Source organism: Episyrphus balteatus, chromosome 1 (genome assembly GCF_945859705.1).
Source record: "Episyrphus balteatus chromosome 1, idEpiBalt1.1, whole genome shotgun sequence".
Taxonomy (NCBI): Eukaryota; Metazoa; Arthropoda; class Insecta; order Diptera; family Syrphidae; genus Episyrphus; species Episyrphus balteatus.
This window is the reverse complement of record NC_079134.1, coordinates 58,199,906-58,213,134: the sequence shown is the minus strand read 5'-3', so window position 1 is coordinate 58,213,134 and position 13,229 is coordinate 58,199,906. Positions and strand designations below refer to the sequence as shown.

Sequence of the window (13,229 nt, the reverse complement as noted above, 5' to 3'; positions counted from 1 at the left end):
TAATATTCGAGTAGACTAGTAATAGCAATATTTCTTTTTTTAAGAAGAGATTTACAGTTTAAATATAAAGGTTGAAGCACATGGGAAGAAGTACTTTTTTTAATTTGTTATACACTCCGCTTCAACTGAATAAGCACACAAATTTTCAAAGGTATTTTGTCCATTTTTTCCTAAGATTGATCTTTCATGTAACATTTGATGATGTTTACAGTTAGCTTACGATGTTGAGAAACCAAATCAGAAAGAATAATTCTCAAAGTACCGCTATTTTTTTTCGTGTTCTCTTACAAAGCGCCCCATATGGAAAAATGCAGTTTTTTTTTGCGTCAACTGAATAGACACACGGTCTTTCAAGGTCAATATCTTCGTTGTTTATGAGAGTTTTGAGGTGTTTGGCATACCAAATAAAAGGTTGAAATGTTCTCAATGAGATTTTGTCATTTAATTAAAATTTAAAAAAAAAGTAGTAGATTAAAAGCTTTGAATACTGGCGACAGAGCTAAACTTAATTTGTTAACGGAACAAGTACTGACCGGGTCTGCTATAGCTACCAAAATTGATCGGAGTTTTAGTGTGTTGCCTATTCAGTGCCGTGAAATAACGCCGAGCGAAAAAACGCCGAATTCCAAAATTCGGCGTTATTTCACTTTACAAAAGCGAAATAACGCCGAATTTCAACATTCGGCCTTATTGCCGTGGGCAAAATTTTTTTCCGCTTCGCGTTTGGGTTCCGAAAATTAAATAGATTCTCATGTAAGCAAATTTTTTTCCGCTTTGCCTTCCAGCAATTAAAACAGGTGGGATTTTTTCGTTTCTTATCTTTGTATTGTGATGACCGCCCTATTTGCGAGATAATTTTCCAAATGACCCGCGCTTATCATGCGAGGTTGGTTGTATTCAAAGTTTCTTTTTCATTTAAAAAATCTGAAACAAAACGCGAATAAAATAGAACAAAAGCTATTCTACATAATTATTTTATATTTCGAAGTGTGGGGCTTATGTCCCAGTTAAATAAAAAATATGTTGGGCTAATGTCTCACTCAAGTGGGATATTATTCTTAAATTAAATGTCGTCCCACTCAAGTTGAACATAACTCCCAAAAATAAAGAGTGGGCGTTATGTCCTTGGGTCTTATGTCCCTGCGCCACATTTTTATCACATCTTGAAACTTATCTAGGTTAATGAATAATTAAGAGGCATATAAGAGCCAAGACTTTTTTGGAACCTATACCTCGATGGGATGGACATAAGTCCCAAATTGGTATGGGAGCCATTGTGCCCAAATAAATTTGGGCCTTATATGCCTTTGAAAATAAGAAAAAGGGTAACATACCGCTTAACTTGCGTCTGCTCTTATGCTGACTTTTCTAACATTCGGTCTTATTTCTCAGTTGGGACTCGGCGTTATTTCACTTTGACAAAGTGCAATAAGGCCGAATGTTGAAATTCGGCGTTATTTCGCTTTTGTAAAGTGAAATAACGCCGAATTTTGGAATTCGGCGTTATTTCGCTCGGCGTTATTTCACGGCACCTAGGCAGGTGCCGTGAAATAACGCCGAGTGAAATAACGCCGAATTCCAAAATTCGGCGTTATTTCACTTTCAAAAGCGAAATAAGGCCGAATTTCAACTTTCGGCCTTATTTCACAATGACAAAGTGAAATAACGCCGATTCGGCATTATTTCACTTTTTCAGTGAGGAAAATCCTGCTAAGTAGAGCTTAGGAAAAATTGCAATGTAACTACCTGTAGTCAGTTTGGTATTGAAATGCCATATTCTTGGCAAAGAGACATAAGGCCCATGGACATAACAGCCACTTTATATTTGTGGACTTAAGTCCCAATTGAGTGAGACATAAGTTCCAAATTAATTGTCAAACTCAAGTTGGACATAAGACCCACAAATAAAAGATGGACGTTATGTCTCACTAACGAAGAATTCACAAATTATAAAATTATTTCCCAACTGGATTTGGGATAGTTACAAAATTCGATTTTGCACTTACGTCCCACCCTATTGGCATAAACGCCTATATCCAATAGTGTATCCAAAGCAGGACAGCATGTCCCCAGCCTCCAAACTTACTTCACTGTTTATACGCCTAAGTCCTGGGTAATATTATTGTTTTTATGTGTATACCAAACAACAAAGATATGTTTGTGTTATAACTTAGCAAACGCGAAGCGGAAAAAAATTTGCTAACATGAGAATCTATTTAATTTTCGGAACCCAAACGCGAAGCGGAAAAAAATTTTGCCCACGGGAGAATCAATTTTGAGGTGTGAAAATAAAAATTCGCGCGAATTTTTATTTTCACACCTCAAAATTGATTCTCCCGTGGGCAAAATTTTTTTCCGCTTCGCGTTTGGGTTCCGAAAATTAAATAGATTCTCATGTAAGCAAATTTTTTTCCGCTTTGCCTTCCAGCAATTAAAACAGGTGGGATTTTTTCGTTTCTTATCTTTGTATTGTGATGACCGCCCTATTTGCGAGATAATTTTCCAAATGACCCGCGCTTATCATGCGAGGTTGGTTGTATTCAAAGTTTCTTTTTCATTTAAAAAATCTGAAACAAAACGCGAATAAAATAGAACAAAAGCTATTCTACATAATTATTTTATATTTCGAAGTGTGGGGCTTATGTCCCAGTTAAATAAAAAATATGTTGGGCTAATGTCTCACTCAAGTGGGATATTATTCTTAAATTAAATGTCGTCCCACTCAAGTTGAACATAACTCCCAAAAATAAAGAGTGGGCGTTATGTCCTTGGGTCTTATGTCCCTGCGCCACATTTTTATCACATCTTGAAACTTATCTAGGTTAATGAATAATTAAGAGGCATATAAGAGCCAAGACTTTTTTGGTTAGACGAAACTAGTAATCGAGATGCAAAATCCCGGACTTTCCCGGACGAAACTAGTAATCGAGATGCAAAATCCCGGACTTTCCCGGACATATAAGGACAAAAAAAAAAGTACTAAACTAGGACAAAAGGAATGCATAATTATACTAAAAAAACGGGACAATCTTATTAAGATTGAAGTAAAAATCACATTTTAAACCCTTAATCCTGTAGCATTTTTTTTTCTTATTTTTTCTCACAAAAAAAAATAAAATAAAAAAACCTTGAGACAAAGTTTGGCATTCCCGGTATAGTTTACTAAAGTAAACATTTGCGCTAATATTACAAAAGTTGCAATGCAATTCCAGTTAAAAATAATTTAAAAATTTCCATTAAAAACCAATTGCACAAAATTTTAAACGATAAACGACCATATGTATTTTTTAAACTGGTGAATAATATGGCCGTAAGTGAAATGCTTATAGCCTTTTTAGTAAGTTACTAAGTTAAGAAATGGTCTTTTTTGACTTAGCAATTTACTAAAGTGTCTTTAGATTTTCGTTAATCGTTAAAAATTTTGGGCCTTGTGTCTTACAATAAGGGTTTATTAAATTGCTAATAAAACTGGAAAAGTAAATCTTCTCACAAAAAAAAGTTAACATATTCTATAGATAAGAACCATTATACTCGTTTTCTTTCAGTCAGTGCCGGATAAACCATGTCATGGGCCCCTAGGCACAGTAATTCTTGGGCCCTTTTCCGATGGTTTTTCAATATCATAAGCTCTTTTTAAGTTAAGTTAGAAATTTGTGTAGGTAACTTACTAAAGACTAATCGGCTATAATCTGTGTCCTATCAAGTCATCTTATAAATGTAAGCTTAAAGTTTTGAAATAACTATAGTAAATATTGCAGTGATATTTCAACAAAAAAATTGTAGCAACTTGATGGTTCACAGATAATTTCGATTAACGATAAGTTATTAGAAAACATTAATATGCCGACTTTTCACGAGTCGATTTGAGCCAGATGATATGTCTCACGGCTAAAGTCGACTAGGACTCTAGTATGGGGATTGTCACTTTAATCGCGTGCGGCTTACGTTCACACGACTCGACTGACGCCGAAAAGCTCCGCCGCACGGCGAAAATCGACTCGTGAACAAGTCGGCATTACGGTTTCATTATTAAACTGGAGAGAGAAATCATACGAAAAAGTTTTAATTTTGATTCTATTATTATAGCCCAGGCAAATTAGTCAAAATATGAGCATGAAATCACATTTTTTCACGTTACAATATTTTTTTCATGCGAAACATAAAAGTTAATTTGTTTGTATGATAGGAGGTCGGGAGCAGCCGCCATCTTGGAAAAGAGATTGGTATCGTTTTTATTAAATAGCTCCATTGTTGTTCAAATAAACAAAAAATGACAAAGGTAAGATATATTAACAATAAAGTTATCTAAAAAATGATATACAAACCAATTCCGTGAGTTGATTAAATCTAATATCAATTTGAGTAACTTCTCTGCGTGCACAATCTCAGATTTTTCTGACGTATCCTCTGATTGCAACATGAAGATCTTGAATGGCACCGTCTCGTTACTAAACTATGGTTCGATGTAGTTGGAATAATATTCGAGTAGACTAGTAATAGCAATATTTCTTTTTTTAAGAAGAGATTTACAGTTTAAATATAAAGGTTGAAGCACATGGGAAGAAGTACTTTTTTTAATTTGTTATACACTCCGCTTCAACTGAATAAGCACACAAATTTTCAAAGGTATTTTGTCCATTTTTTCCTAAGATTGATCTTTCATGTAACATTTGATGATGTTTACAGTTAGCTTACGATGTTGAGAAACCAAATCAGAAAGAATAATTCTCAAAGTACCGCTATTTTTTTTCGTGTTCTCTTACAAAGCGCCCCATATGGAAAAATGCAGTTTTTTTTTGCGTCAACTGAATAGACACACGGTCTTTCAAGGTCAATATCTTCGTTGTTTATGAGAGTTTTGAGGTGTTTGGCATACCAAATAAAAGGTTGAAATGTTCTCAATGAGATTTTGTCATTTAATTAAAATTTAAAAAAAAAGTAGTAGATTAAAAGCTTTGAATACTGGCGACAGAGCTAAACTTAATTTGTTAACGGAACAAGTACTGACCGGGTCTGCTATAGCTACCAAAATTGATCGGAGTTTTAGTGTGTTGCCTATTCAGTGCCGTGAAATAACGCCGAGCGAAATAACGCCGAATTCCAAAATTCGGCGTTATTTCACTTTACAAAAGCGAAATAACGCCGAATTTCAACATTCGGCCTTATTGCCGTGGGCAAAATTTTTTTCCGCTTCGCGTTTGGGTTCCGAAAATTAAATAGATTCTCATGTAAGCAAATTTTTTTCCGCTTTGCCTTCCAGCAATTAAAACAGGTGGGATTTTTTCGTTTCTTATCTTTGTATTGTGATGACCGCCCTATTTGCGAGATAATTTTCCAAATGACCCGCGCTTATCATGCGAGGTTGGTTGTATTCAAAGTTTCTTTTTCATTTAAAAAATCTGAAACAAAACGCGAATAAAATAGAACAAAAGCTATTCTACATAATTATTTTATATTTCGAAGTGTGGGGCTTATGTCCCAGTTAAATAAAAAATATGTTGGGCTAATGTCTCACTCAAGTGGGATATTATTCTTAAATTAAATGTCGTCCCACTCAAGTTGAACATAACTCCCAAAAATAAAGAGTGGGCGTTATGTCCTTGGGTCTTATGTCCCTGCGCCACATTTTTATCACATCTTGAAACTTATCTAGGTTAATGAATAATTAAGAGGCATATAAGAGCCAAGACTTTTTTGGAACCTATACCTCGATGGGATGGACATAAGTCCCAAATTGGTATGGGAGCCATTGTGCCCAAATAAATTTGGGCCTTATATGCCTTTGAAAATAAGAAAAAGGGTAACATACCGCTTAACTTGCGTCTGCTCTTATGCTGACTTTTCTAACATTCGGTCTTATTTCTCAGTTGGGACTCGGCGTTATTTCACTTTGACAAAGTGCAATAAGGCCGAATGTTGAAATTCGGCGTTATTTCGCTTTTGTAAAGTGAAATAACGCCGAATTTTGGAATTCGGCGTTATTTCGCTCGGCGTGAAATAACGCCGAGTGAAATAACGCCGAATTCCAAAATTCGGCGTTATTTCACTTTCAAAAGCGAAATAAGGCCGAATTTCAACTTTCGGCCTTATTTCACAATGACAAAGTGAAATAACGCCGATTCGGCATTATTTCACTTTTTCAGTGAGGAAAATCCTGCTAAGTAGAGCTTAGGAAAAATTGCAATGTAACTACCTGTAGTCAGTTTGGTATTGAAATGCCATATTCTTGGCAAAGAGACATAAGGCCCATGGACATAACAGCCACTTTATATTTGTGGACTTAAGTCCCAATTGAGTGAGACATAAGTTCCAAATTAATTGTCAAACTCAAGTTGGACATAAGACCCACAAATAAAAGATGGACGTTATGTCTCACTAACGAAGAATTCACAAATTATAAAATTATTTCCCAACTGGATTTGGGATAGTTACAAAATTCGATTTTGCACTTACGTCCCACCCTATTGGCATAAACGCCTATATCCAATAGTGTATCCAAAGCAGGACAGCATGTCCCCAGCCTCCAAACTTACTTCACTGTTTATACGCCTAAGTCCTGGGTAATATTATTGTTTTTATGTGTATACCAAACAACAAAGATATGTTTGTGTTATAACTTAGCAAACGCGAAGCGGAAAAAAATTTGCTAACATGAGAATCTATTTAATTTTCGGAACCCAAACGCGAAGCGGAAAAAAATTTTGCCCACGGGAGAATCAATTTTGAGGTGTGAAAATAAAAATTCGCGCGAATTTTCCTGGGTAATATTATTGTTTTTATGTGTATACCAAACAACAAAGATATGTTTGTGTTATAACTTAGCAAACGCGAAGCGGAAAAAAATTTGCTAACATGAGAATCTATTTAATTTTCGGAACCCAAACGCGAAGCGGAAAAAAATTTTGCCCACGGGAGAATCAATTTTGAGGTGTGAAAATAAAAATTCGCGCGAATTTTTATTTTCACACCTCAAAATTGATTCTCCCGTGGGCAAAATTTTTTTCCGCTTCGCGTTTGGGTTCCGAAAATTAAATAGATTCTCATGTAAGCAAATTTTTTTCCGCTTTGCCTTCCAGCAATTAAAACAGGTGGGATTTTTTCGTTTCTTATCTTTGTATTGTGATGACCGCCCTATTTGCGAGATAATTTTCCAAATGACCCGCGCTTATCATGCGAGGTTGGTTGTATTCAAAGTTTCTTTTTCATTTAAAAAATCTGAAACAAAACGCGAATAAAATAGAACAAAAGCTATTCTACATAATTATTTTATATTTCGAAGTGTGGGGCTTATGTCCCAGTTAAATAAAAAATATGTTGGGCTAATGTCTCACTCAAGTGGGATATTATTCTTAAATTAAATGTCGTCCCACTCAAGTTGAACATAACTCCCAAAAATAAAGAGTGGGCGTTATGTCCTTGGGTCTTATGTCCCTGCGCCACATTTTTATCACATCTTGAAACTTATCTAGGTTAATGAATAATTAAGAGGCATATAAGAGCCAAGACTTTTTTGGAACCTATACCTCGATGGGATGGACATAAGTCCCAAATTGGTATGGGAGCCATTGTGCCCAAATAAATTTGGGCCTTATATGCCTTTGAAAATAAGAAAAAGGGTAACATACCGCTTAACTTGCGTCTGCTCTTATGCTGACTTTTCTAACATTCGGTCTTATTTCTCAGTTGGGACTCGGCGTTATTTCACTTTGACAAAGTGCAATAAGGCCGAATGTTGAAATTCGGCGTTATTTCGCTTTTGTAAAGTGAAATAACGCCGAATTTTGGAATTCAGCGTTATTTCGCTCGGCGTTATTTCACGGCACCGAATAGGCAACACACTAAAACTCCGATCAATTTTGGTAGCTATAGCAGACCCGGTCAGTACTTGTTCCGTTAACAAATTAAGTTTAGCTCTGTCGCCAGTATTCAAAGCTTTTAATCTACTACTTTTTTTTTAAATTTTAATTAAATGACAAAATCTCATTGAGAACATTTCAACCTTTTATTTGGTATGCCAAACACCTCAAAACTCTCATAAACAACGAAGATATTGACCTTGAAAGACCGTGTGTCTATTCAGTTGACGCAAAAAAAAACTGCATTTTTCCATATGGGGCGCTTTGTAAGAGAACACGAAAAAAAATAGCGGTACTTTGAGAATTATTCTTTCTGATTTGGTTTCTCAACATCGTAAGCTAACTGTAAACATCATCAAATGTTACATGAAAGATCAATCTTAGGAAAAAATGGACAAAATACCTTTGAAAATTTGTGTGCTTATTCAGTTGAAGCGGAGTGTATAAATATGATGAATTTTGATTTTGTAAAAAGAACTTTTGGTATTAAAACATGATATATTTTGAGCTGACTGTTTTTCCATTTTCTGGGTTGATTTTTCCGTTTTCCCTAATCAAAAATCCCGAAAAAAACGGGAAAAAAATCCCTCAAAATGGCATCGCTGGGTTGGACCCTTCAGGATGGGATGGGAGTCATAATTCATTATAAACATATACGTATATACAATAGCCCTGTTATATTGAAGGTGATAGTTTACTCGTGAGTAGAAATCTATTATACAACAACTACACATTCCTATCTCCTCGAGTAGAAGATTGTGTTATTTATAGTACAGTAGTCCCTCGATAATGTGAACTAATTAAAACAAGGCGTTTTTCGGATTTTAGAAGGATTCACGTACTGGAACTATTTCTAATTCTCATTTAACTGATTAAGAGCCGATTTTTCAATCTTCTAATAAACAGTGAGTTTACTGTTCGACGAATAAAGAGGTCCGTCAAGATAGCACCCACACCCCCAAATTTCCAAAATCTGAGTATGCAGTAATTTGTTGCTAATTAGTTGCTCTAATCTCGAATTTGTTGCTCCACTCCTTCCCCCTCAAAATTGATGGAAAGGGTGTGGGTGCTATCTTACGTCAAGATAGCACCCACATTAAAAACCCAACATTTCAAAAAACTGAGTACGCAGTAGTTTGTTACTTTTTTCAGTCAGTCTGTCAGTCTGTCAGTCTGTCAGTCTGTCAGTCTGTCAGTCTGTCAGTCTGTCAGTCTGTCAGTCTGTCAGTCTGTCAGTCTGTCAGTCTGTCAGTCTGTCAGTCTGTCAGTCTGTCAGTCTGTCAGTCTGTCAGTCTGTCAGTCTGTCAGTCTGTCAGTCTGTCAGTCTGTCAGTCTGTCAGTCTGTCAGTCTGTCAGTCTGTCAGTCTGTCAGTCTGTCAGTCTGTCAGTCTGTCAGTCTGTCAGTCTGTCAGTCTGTCAGTCTGTCAGTCTGTCAGTCTGTCAGTCTGTCAGTCTGTCAGTCTGTCAGTCTGTCAGTCTGTCAGTCTGTCAGTCTGTCAGTCTGTCAGTCTGTCAGTCTGTCAGTCTGTCAGTCTGTCAGTCTGTCAGTCTGTCAGTCTGTCAGTCTGTCAGTCTGTCAGTCTGTCAGTCTGTCAGGGGTGTCCATTTGGGACCTTAATAAAAAGAGAACATTTTACTCTTGAACCTTTAAAAAAAGAGGACTTAAAAGAAAAAAAAAAAACAAAGAACAAAAAAGAGAGTAATTGATAAGAAAACGCAAAAGCTAACGTCACATAAGCAGAACAAATTTATTTTTCCTAAAGAGTTACTTAAAAGTAGTGGATCTGGGACACAGGAATTACGTTAAAAATGATCAAATCTTTTCAAAGAAGAACGCGTCCATATTCTCAGTTATTGTAAATCTTTTGAATGGATGTTTAACTTCTCTAGAGAAGTAAACTTTGGAATGACTGCACAAGTCAGCTTTTTGACGAGCCACAATTTATTTAAATTTTTAAGAAGTACTTAGATAAAAAGATCGAGCTGAAAGGCAATTAAACTGAGATCCGTGTAGAAAAAGAAATTATAAAATATGTAGATCGAAAACGAAAAACAGAACATCTCTTTTGAATTTAAATGCGATGAACACTTTACCTTAACTGGGAGTGGGCAGAGTTTGAGAGTTGAAACAACGAGACAGATAAAATCGTAACAATCTTGAAAAACTATGGACGAAAATAAAAAAAGATACTAAAAAGAGGACATTTGAAAAATAGAGAACAAAAAAAGAATACTATGAAAAAAGAGAGTGTAAAAAAGATCAGAGTTGAAAAAGAGAACATGTTCTCTTTAAAAGAGATGTTCTGGAAACCCTATATTAACGGTACCTGCCATAGAACCGTTTTTTTTCAAATCCGATTTTCTCCGAAAGCGTTTATTCGATTTCAACGAAGCTTTTTGTGAAGAAGCACTTCTATAATTTAAATATAAACCAAAAATAAAATTTTCAAAAAAATAATTTTTGGATTTTTAAAAAAATTTTGAAATTTTTTTTTTTGAAAATTCAAATTTTCGAAAACGGGACATTGAATTTTTTTGAAATTTTGTTTTAAGATGCTGATTAGTGATTTTTACAAAATGACGTACCAATTTTATTTTAAAACTTTTTTTTCCAAAAAATTATTTATAAAAAATTAGTTTTTAAAAAAACGGCTCTAACGATTTTGAAATTTTTTTTTTCTAAAAATGCATCTTAATATATCAATCAAAACTGCATACTTGTTTTGGGGGGCAATTTGATTTCAGATTTTATTTTATTTTTTTTTTTAAACGAATTTTATTTTTTTTTTCAAATTTCTATATAAAAAGTCTTAAAAATTTAAGCAACTTTAACTCTAAGAGCAAGTTCGTAGATAGGGTAGGTGGTGACAGTTATCAGAAAAATAATACAAGAAATCACAGCCATTTATTTTGTGAGTTATGGGCATTTGAAAAAAAGTCGTAAAAGTGGTCACCCTGTGACGGTTTTTTATGTGCCGTGACTACAAATCTTAATTTTTCTCACCGTAGGGTAAAAAAATGCACTACGATGTTTCGGCAAGTTACCTTAAGAGTTGGTGTGTTAAATTCTCTGTTCAAAATGGTATAACATTGTTGAGAATAATCCATAAATAACCGAGATAAAATGTATTTTCTTAAGAAATCCGACTTTTTTATTAGGTATTTTTGGTCGTTGTTTTAGTACGACCTATTTATTTTGTGTTTGTTTCTTACTCAGACTGAAAATTTTGTTTTTCTTAATACTATTTTGGATTGAGATTGAATCAATCTAAGGAGTAAAGCTATTTTTAAACTAAAATTTGTTTTTTTATAGAAAAAAATTAATCGGAACTTATGTTATTTTTCTTGACCTTGCAATGTTTGGACAGGTGTAACTTCTGCATACATCAATATAATTCATCAAAATAAAGTTTTAAGAAGCTCAACTCAAATATTACTACCTTGATTGTTTTCAAAAAAAAAAAGATATTAAGTTTTAAGGTATCAAACAAAGAAAAAAGTTCAAAAAGGAGTTTTTATATTTACTTTTTTAGAAATCATAATTTAAATATTTTTTTTACAAAGTAGAATTTTGCTCTTCATTTTACTTCTGAAATTCTCAAAAACTAAGATCAAGCAGACGATGCCTGACTGGATAAGATATCTGTCGAGTTTTATAATTTTGGCTTCTTCATACAGTCTCTTGTTGCTGACGTGTTTCCTGCGTATCCTGTCGTAATGCCAGGCATGCATCACGTCAGCAACAGATCCTTAAGATCTTCCTCTCCAGGATTGCTAACTTGTTTAGATGGGATTTTGTTACCGTGAACCAGAAAGGAAAACAGTAGGTGATGATAGGCCTGATGAGCTGCTTGTACAGGAGAAGCTTTGTCTTTTGGCTGAGTCCGTTTTTTTTCCGCATAAGTGGGTGAATGCGATGAAAGGTAAAATTGGCTTAAATTATCTCCAAATACAACAAGGAATAAAGTAAAAAATCTTTAAGGAACAGTTAAAGATAAAACAGAAGCCATTGGAAAATCAGGGATATATTCGGTTATTTGTCAAAATTGTGATGAGGTATACATTGGTCAGACAAGAAGATCAGTAAAGACAAGATGGTCAGAAACCTACAAGTCAATTTTTATAAAAAAAAAATAAACGAGTCCACTTCTGCCGCCCATATGATAAATAATAACCATGTTTTAGCTGGGTTTTGTTTGTTGAAACAAGAAAATAAACCTAAATTATGATATGCATTTGAAGAAATTTACATAAATAAAACAAAAAATATGAACAGAAATAAAACATTTTAACGGTCTTTGTTGCACAAATTTTTAGAACCACTTTCGGCCAAAGAAATATTTGAGACAAAATTTTAGATGCATTTATTCAATTTAACTTTATTATATTTTTCGTTTATAACCTTTAAAAAATTATTATAAACAAACTTTTTAAAAAATGTATGTTAGGACTTACGAGTAATAATTCCAGGGCTCTTAAATTAACCCGAAATATTTGACACCATTTATTTTGTTATTTATCATAAAAAAAAAATAAAAAAACAAAACAACTAACTAACAACTAAAAAAACAAAACAACTAAAACCGAAGTGAACGAAAACGAAACAATATCAAATTAGGTGAACTTTAGAATCTTAGAAAATCCAAGTATATTACCTTGTATTCTGTATATATCTTGTTTTATGAGTGCTTAATTTCAACAAAAATAAAGAAATAAATTTTTAAAGCAAAAGTACATGATACGTGATATAAGTTTCTTTATTCTTATTTAAAATAAAAATGACCAATTTACCCCGATACTAAAACACAACTGATTTCCTCTTTAATACATAACGTTCATCCAACCAAAGTGTAGCTGCCTCTAATTATTCGGTTCATGAGCATTGTTAATGTACAGTAGCGAGCAAAAAAAATGCAAACAATAAAAAAGTTTGCATTTTTTTGCTCGTCTAAAAACGCATATTTAGGTAGACTTTTAACCAAATAATGGTTTTGGAGTAAAACATTCCACAAATTGACTCTGTTTAATGAAAATAAAACAGTTTCAACATGCCAAATTTGGTAACTAAGTTCTTGTTAAAAACTCTTTAAACTTCTTTCGTTTGCATTTTTTTTGCTCGCTACTGTATATGCAGACTACGGAAATTCCCTGCAGGTTGTAGTTTATAAGTTAAGATTTTTGATCCACAAGAAACACATGAATAGGTACACATACATATGTAACTACAAATGAACTCATAACACAACAACTTTCTTTTTGAGTATAAGATTTGGATAGAAGATAAAAACTCGATTTCAAGAGTAATTTAAAAAGTATTTTTTATTTTTCAAACCGACTTTAGGTATTGAATTGAATCTCTTTTAAGCTTAAGAC

At 33.9% G+C, this 13,229-nt stretch overlaps 1 protein-coding gene across 2 annotated transcripts in view; it reads right to left on the bottom strand.

Annotated features, from left to right (window-relative positions):
- Window positions 1-12,978, bottom strand: part of LOC129905869 (protein phosphatase PHLPP-like protein) — a 175,550-nt gene extending 162,572 nt beyond the window's left edge. For both annotated transcript variants that reach the window (XM_055981494.1, XM_055981496.1), the window contains exon 1: window positions 12,512-12,978. The gene's annotated coding sequence lies outside the window, so the exon portion shown is untranslated. The remainder of the gene's footprint in view (window positions 1-12,511) is intronic.
- Between the last annotated feature and the right edge of the window lie 251 nt (window positions 12,979-13,229).